The sequence below is a fragment of the Sturnira hondurensis genome, unplaced genomic scaffold (assembly GCF_014824575.4).
Source record: "Sturnira hondurensis isolate 20B ecotype Veracruz unplaced genomic scaffold, ASM1482457v3 Scaffold0020787, whole genome shotgun sequence".
Taxonomy (NCBI): domain Eukaryota; kingdom Metazoa; phylum Chordata; class Mammalia; order Chiroptera; family Phyllostomidae; genus Sturnira; species Sturnira hondurensis.
In genome coordinates this window covers 238,546-246,597 of record NW_028093418.1, presented here as the reverse complement: position 1 = coordinate 246,597, position 8,052 = coordinate 238,546, and positions in this window count along the sequence as shown.

Genomic DNA, 8,052 nt, shown 5'->3' with positions numbered 1-8,052 from the left:
CAGGGACAGGAGGGAAGGAAACCAGAGGACCAGCCTTGAGGTGTGCCCAGGGATAATCAGCACCGGTGAGCCGAACCCTGGGACCCAGGACCCAGGACCCAGGACCCGGGATAGCAGGAGCAAGCCTGGCAGGGACAGCCTTCCTCACTGTAAGAGAGGCCTGTTCCCTACCACCCCGGAGGGGGCCCAGGCCTCTGGGGCAGAGGCCCAGCCTCAAAGCAGGGAGCGGAGTGTCAGGTAGGATGCCCGCTTGGTTGGGCCTGTCCAGTCTGGCAGGGAAGTGGGGGTGGGGGAGGAAGATGCTGACGTCTGAAGTCAGAAGTGGAGTGGACCCCCGCCATCCCCTCCCTGCTGAAGGGCCTGTCACATGGCAGTGGTGTCTCACACCTGCTTATCAGGGCCGGGGTGTGGAGAGGGTGCCGCAGACGGGAGATATGGCCAGGACAGGGCTGTCTGCACTGGTCCTCTCTGCCTCCCTCATTCACACCTCCTCAGAGGCCCCTCAGCCCACTTATCCCCTGCGGCCTAAAGCCTGCCCCAGCCTGCCTCCCTGGGCTGCCTCCCCTGCAGGCGGCCTGTCCTGAAGAAGGCTCTGCCCTGGACACCATGCAGGGAGCGACCCTGGAGGCTGTCTAGCCTGACCCTCACTTTGCAGATAGGGGAGCTAGCAGGAAGCAGAGGCCACTCTCCCAAAATCATACTGCAAGTACACACAGGAGCAGAGCTAGTCTAGGACCCAAGGCCAGAGCACGGAAGGGTCCGAACTTCAGCCTGGGGGCTGCTGAGGCAGGGTCCCAGGGCCACAGTAAAGGGGAGGAGCACATCTACTCCAATTTCGGCCTCTCACAGGGAGAGGGCACAGCACCTCCCAGTGCCCGAGTCTGCTGACCTTGGGTACGGTAGGAGGGCTCCACCTGTGTCTGAATGGCAGTAGCTGGCAGGGGTTAAAGGCCCCTTGCAGGGCAGGGGGCAGGGAGGGCAGAGAGGTGAGAGGGGCACAAAGCACAGGACCTGGGAGGCCAGTGAGGACAGTCAGGGGCTCATGCTGGGTCGTGGTAGGGAGCTAAAACATCTGTCATGTCTGGTGGCCTCCAGGGCCACTTGGGGCCCGGCCACACCAAGGCCTCAGGGATGCTTCGGAAGCTCGGCAAGCTCACGGCCCCTGCTGGCCACCGTTGCCACACGGGCAGCCTTAGAGGACATTCTGGAGGAAAGGCCCCTGGCATCGCCAGAGGGAGGACAGTTCATCCTGTGCCTGCAGAGAAACTGGGGTGGAGGGAGGGAGGGGATGAGGATAATTCCAAGACCCTGGCTCGGGACAGGGAGAGGGCGGAGCTCCACACCTGCACCAGCTGGTAGACCCAATTTTAGCTTGCTTCCCCGGGGCCAAACACGCCAAAGCCCCTGCTCAGCACTCTGACTGCTGCCTCCTTGCTCATCTTCCCACCAGGGCAGGCTGCTCAGCCTGGCAAGCAGACCCCTGCAGGGCCTGACGAAGGTGAAGGAGCCCTGGGAACTCAAGCCTGCAGGAAGCAATGCTTAGTTCCCCGGGGTGCTACCCAACCACTGACTCCGGCTCCCCACTACTGACACCTGCCTGCCTACAGGCACAGAGCCAGTGCCCCAGAGGGGGACTTGCAGACGAGTCCATGTGACTTCCGGCCTCCCCTGAAGCCTCCCGGACAGCCCCTCTCGCTGTCCTAGCTGGTGCCTAAGCGGTCCCTGCAGGGCGCTGACCCACAGCTGGGCCCAAGCCCCTACCCTGCCCACTCCCAGTGAGCACAGTGGGACTTGGGCAGGAGAAGCCCCATGTTTCTGACTTGTTGCTAATTCTAAAACATTTTTGGATCATGTGCTATTTACAGAACCCTCTGGAAGCCCCAGAAAAGAATCAACCATGCTATTTGCCTGCCTCCAGGAGCTGACAGGGCCTCAGAGGGCTAAGATGAGTAAAAGCACGTCTGACAGAATTGCAGAGCAAACAACCAACAGCCATGCGGAGTGGAAGACAGACATCAAAGTGGGAGCCAGAAAAGCTTCCCAAGTCCTGGGTTGCCGGAGTTTGTCTCTTCACTTGTGAAGTGGGAGAAATAGCAGCTGTTTGAATGGTCAGCTAAATGAGGTCTGAAGGCACTTTGCAGACTGTGGAGCCCTGACTGGTCACAAGGTTGGGAGCAGCCCTGGGACTGGGGGGGACAGAGCCGCTTCCACCTGGTCTGGCGCCTCACACCGCACTCAAGGCAGGCTCTGCTTCCCGTTCACTCAGGACAAGATGACTTTCATCTGTCACTGTCTCAGTCCCCTCCAGCCGCCATGACAAAATAATACCATAGACTGGATGGCTTAGAGACAGAAATGCATCTCTCACAGTTCTGACGGTTGAGAAGTCCGAGATCAAGGCACTGGCAGCTTTGGTGTCTGGCAAGGGCGCACTTTCTGGGCGGCTCTTTGCAGTGTCCCCTCACAAGACGGAAGTCACAAAGGAACCCTCTGGAGGCCTCTTTTATGAGAGAACTAATCCTATTCACCAGAGCAGAGCCCTGCCTCCTAACACCATCACACTGGGGGTTAGGTTTCAACACACTAATTTTGGGGGGACCCACTGTCTATGGCAGTAACTGATAATGACTCCCAAGAATTTATCAAAGGGCTCGGCAAACTAAACGTCATCTTAATCCTCAATCTGTCCCCAGACAAGGAACTGGATTCAGAAGGATGAAGTCAGTTGCCAAAGCTGCCCAGCCGGTCAGTGGGACGATGGGATGGGAGCCCGAGTGCGCCTCCGTACGTCCGCAGTCAGCACTGGCCGGCCCAGCTGTGTGCACCCAGAGGTGCAGCAGGCACCGCCTATGCCCCAGTGGCTCACGGGCAAATTGTGATGGAGCCCTATTTCCGCACTGTGCAACTGATTTAGCCTTTTCCTTTGTTAAGTCATAGAAGAGAACTGAACCTAAAGCATCACATAAACTTGCTAGGTGTGTGCAGCAGGTCACTGTGTAAAATGAATTTTTTTTTTACCAAAGGGATCTTCCTTGGCTCCATCTTGTTACATGTTGTCAGCGGACGCATTGCAGGCTTATCCAATCTGCAACCTCAAAGCTGGGAGGCACAGCTAACACGGCAGGTGGCCAAATTGGGGTCATCAAGAATGTGAACTTGCCTGAAGGCAGGTAGAAACTCTAACAACACTCGGACATACAGAGGACTCCACTGACCATGTGACTGCATGATGGGACTGATCTGACAGCGGATCATGTGGAACAGCTCCGAGGCGGGGAGCAGGAGTGAGTTCCGCAAGAACCAACGGCATATGGAGAAGTGCGGCGCGTCCTTAGCGGGGGAGGTCAGTCCCCCCTCTCAGTTCAGCACCACTATCGCCACAGCCGAATGCTCTGCCCAGACGTGACTGCCACACCGTGAGGGCATGTGAACTCACGATGAAGGGCTGGGATCTGCGGATGCCTGATGAACACAAAGTGAAATGCCGTCTTTGGGAGCTTCCTATCTCTAAAGGCCTGTCAGGTGAAAGCAGGTGCCAGCCAGCTGTGCAGCCTGGAATGGGCCTGTCACTGGTGGGTAGGAGTCATGGGGGAGGTTTCGGCTTAATCTTACGGAGCTCTGCTACAAAGAACATGGGGAACCAAAAGGAGCAAGCTCTGCCTTGATTATTCACAAGTTCAAAAGATCGCTGGCTGCCCTGGCTGGTGTGGCTCAGTGGATTGAGTGCCAGCCTGTGAAACAAAGGGTCTCCAGTTCAATTCCCAGTCAGGCACATGCCTGGGTTGCAGGCTGGGTCCCCCAGTGGGGGGCACGCAGGAGGCGGCCCACACATTGCGTTTCTCTCCCTTTCTCCCTCCCTTCCCCTCTCTAAAAATAAATAAAACCTTAATTATTTAAAAAAAAAAAAGATAGCCTGCTTGCCACAGGACACCTGCCTAGGGAATGTGTGTTTGGGAAGAGTGGGGGAAAAGCAGGGCATGGTCTGGTTCCGAATCTTGGCTGGTCCTCAGAATCACTGGTGCTCACCAGTGTTGCTTGTTTAAAAAATACAGCTTCTGGCTTCACATCAGATCTGCTGAAATAAAAATTTCCAAGGGTGAGATTGGAGAATCTAGATTGAGACTAGACATAGTAACAAAATATATGAACCTTGAGCAATGCCTAATTTTTTAAAAGAGTAAATATTTTGGGGCACCCAGGCAAATTTTAAGAGAAATTATTTATTACATGATACTGAATTCTCGGTAATGTTATTAATGTGATAACAATAGTATTTTTGAAATATAAGAGAATGACTTTATTGAGGTGATATAGGCCAAAGTCTTTAAGTCAAGTACCACATCTATACCTTTTTCAAAACAATTACTTTTAAGTGACTCAAGAAAAAAATAAAGCAAACAGGACAACACATAAGACAGAGCATTCATTGTACACTCCTTTCATGTTTTTAAAGATTTTATTTACTTATTTTTGGAGAGAGGGTAAGGTAAGGAGAAAAAGCGGGAGAGAAACATCAATGTGTGGTCACCTCTCATGTGGGCCCCACTGGGGACCTGACCTGCAACCCAGGCGTGTGCCCTGACTGGGAATTGAACCAGCGACCCTTTGGTTTGCAGGCCCACACTCAATCCACTGAGCTACACCAGCCAGGGCTTCTTTCAACTTTTTGTAGGCTTAAAAGTTTTCAAAATAAAATTGGGAAGAAATAAATGTCAGGCCCACTGGACAAGATAAGTTCCCTGGGGCCCAAGAGCCCATGTCCAACGTCTGGGGCTGGCTTTGCGGCTTACTGAGCAGAGCGGGAGGCTGTTGGGATGGGGTGTGCAGTGGAGACTCGGGCCTGGTGTCCTTCGGTGCAGTATGAGGCCGCCACGACCCCCCGAGGTCCTGTGTACTGGACCTCCACCACCCCTAGGCCACATTGGCATGCTCGGGAACGCAGGAGAGAAGCGCGCACACCCCATCCCCCCAGCTCAAGTTACGCAGGGCCCATGTCAAAGCAGTTTGTTCCACATGGACCTCTCTGATGGCCTCAGTGTGCGTCCCTGGAGGTGGGGCTGGGCTTGATAAAACAGCACTGGGCCCGATGATAAACTCCACGCTAACACCCAGAAAAGACGGCTGACGAGGGCTGGGCACAGAGGCGGGGAGGAAGACTTCCATGCCCTGAGGCCTCCCCTGACCAGCCTCCAAGGACAACTCAGACTGACCACCGACTCAGACTGACCACCGAGGACGAACAGAGTGCAGAGGGCCCAGAGCGGGAAGGGCATGCACGTGGAGGTGTGAGGGCCTGAGCAGGACACAGGGCAGCAGAGCCTGGAGCAGGAATGGGTCAGGGGTGGGCTGTGGATGGGAAGTTTAAGATCCATGATGTCGAGGTCAATGACATTGTGTACAAGGGCGAGACCAGGGAACACTGGTGACAGGGAGGCCCTCCCGTGACGCCAGGAGTAGGGCTGCAGCCGAGCCCGGCCCTGCAGGAAGCCACTGCTGCAAGTCTGTCCTGCCGGGCTCCACTTCAAGCTCCGGAGGTCAAGGTCCAAGGTCGGAACCCCTAGCAGGTATTCAGGGGATCGGCATGCCCATTCTGCCTTCGCCACTTGTGTGAGTCCCACCTTTGCTGCATACAGTATTGGTGTCACAACGGCACAGGACACCATCAAAACAGGAAAACAAGACACTCTACTAAATGGGACAATGTATTCACCAGTGATACATCTAATAAGGTGTCAGTATCCAAAACTAACAAAGAACACATACCACTCATCACGAAAATACCAGATGACAAAATGGGTACAGGACCTGAAAGGACACTTCTCCAAAGAGGACACACAGATGGCCCACAGACACGTAAAAAGATGCTCACCACCAACTGCCAGAAAAATGCAAATTACAACCACAGGGAGGTAGCACCTCACACCTGCCAGAAGGCAAGTGCCAGGGAGGAGGCGGAGAAACGGGAGTCCTCGTGCGCTGTCGGTGGGAATGCGGACTGGTGCGGCCACCGTGGGAAAGAGTATGAATTTCCTCAAAAGATTAAAAGTGGAACTGTGATATGACCCAGTGATTCCCCTTTTGGGAATTTATCCAAAGAAACCCAAAACAGTCACCTGAAAGGGCGCACGCACCTTGTGTTCACTGCAGCATCGCTGATCACGGCCAAGCTGGGGAAGCGGCCCAAGTGCCCGTCAGCAGATACACGGATGAAGAAGTGGTGAGACTCATACACAATGAAATATTACTCAGCCATAAAAAGAAGGAAACCTTACCACTTGTGACATGGGTGGACCTAGGGGTATTCTGCTCAGTGGCACATCAGTCGGAGAAAGACATAGTTTCACTGACATGGGGACTCAAAAGAACAAGTGAACAGATAAAGTGGGAACAGGCTTGCAGATACAGAGAACGGGAGGCTGCCGGGGGCGTGGGCAGCACTGGGGTGAAGGGCACAGGTGAAGGGACCGAGGAGTACAAATGGGAAATCCGAATGAGTCGCAGGGAAGTCGGGAGGCACAGGAAATCGGTGGAAGACACTGAGATAACTGTGCATGGTGCCAGTGGAGGTTCTGAAAACACTGAGGGGACACTATGCAAAGTACACGATTATCTAACCACCAGACTATACTCTCCCAAACCAACATGTAAAAATAAATAAAAAATCTAAAAGGAAAGGTCTGTGGGGAAAAAACAATTAGATGCAAATACCTGAAGGTTAGAAAAGTTGAAAAGATAATTGTCTTGCTCTAGGTTGTCACAGAAAAGAGAACTGTGCTGATGGAAAGACACGCATGTAAACAAATGTTAAATATTTCCACTGGAAAGTAGAGGTCATTCCTCTTCTTATATTACCCACCTCCTTTGTATAATAGCTATTGGTCATTATTTACCTCTGTTGTCAAAACACTATTAGGAAAAGACAAAACTTGTATCAATAGTTACACAGGAGTAGCTCATTTTCCTCATATCCCTGTAATCACGTTACGTGTATTAAGAACTTCTAGTTTTCTGAGAAAAAAATATACACTGATGTCACAGTCTCAATCCAGATACCATGTCACTGGGGTAGAGAGGAATTAGGGAGTGAGCCCTTCCCCTCAAGAGGGGCTTCAGGCAGCAGAGCCCACCAAGACCGGCCCTTCGTCCCCAGCAGTCTTCCTGCTGACCCACAGACCCTGGGTTGTAATGGGGCAGAAGGCAGGGTCCCAGCGGGAGAATGTGGCAGGACCCCAAACAGGACGAGTGGATCCCACGATGAGGTGCTCCTTTGACCAGAGGGACACACCCAGGGCGCTGGGGAGGGGCCTCGGGAGTCGCGGTCGGGGAGCCCAAGGCTGAAGCTACCTGGTCCAGAGAAAACTTCCGAGCCCCGCCCAGTATTCACATTGCCAGGCTGGTTCTGTGGGACTCTTCACTGAGATGGCGAGGCAGTTCAAACAGCACTGCCGTGCACCAACAAAACTCTACACATATTCTGTCTGTTAGTTTGTTTTGTTCATCAGATTCCTTTTGTAAGTGAGACCACATGGTATTTGTCTTTCACCAACTGGCTTATTTCACTTAGCATAACAGTCTCCCACAGGCATGGAAACACGGACAGACGAACAGTGACCGGAGGGGTGTGGGGAGGGGGATAAGGGTGGAAAGAAGGGGGAGGACTACACGAGGAACGTGTATGAATGACCTGGGGACACGGACAACAGTGTGGGACTGACTGTGGGAGTGGGGGCTGGGAGGGCGGCAGAGGGCAAAGGGGGAAAAACTGGTACAACTGTAACAAAGTAACAATTAAAAGTGATTTAATAAAAATAAAAAATAAAATAAAAACTTCTACATAGAAAAATGATACGGTGACTACATTTTTCAAATAAGTTATCTCTGCTTTTTACAAAGATCAGGTGGCATTTTTCAAAGTAACCAAAGACTTAAGATATTATAATTTTCTGATTTAAAATCAAGATTCTCTACCATCTGGGGGTGAGAAAGGAGGAGCAGCGTGGAGAGAAACCCCACACTGCTGGGAATTCAGGTCACAGCAGCACAGGGACAGGC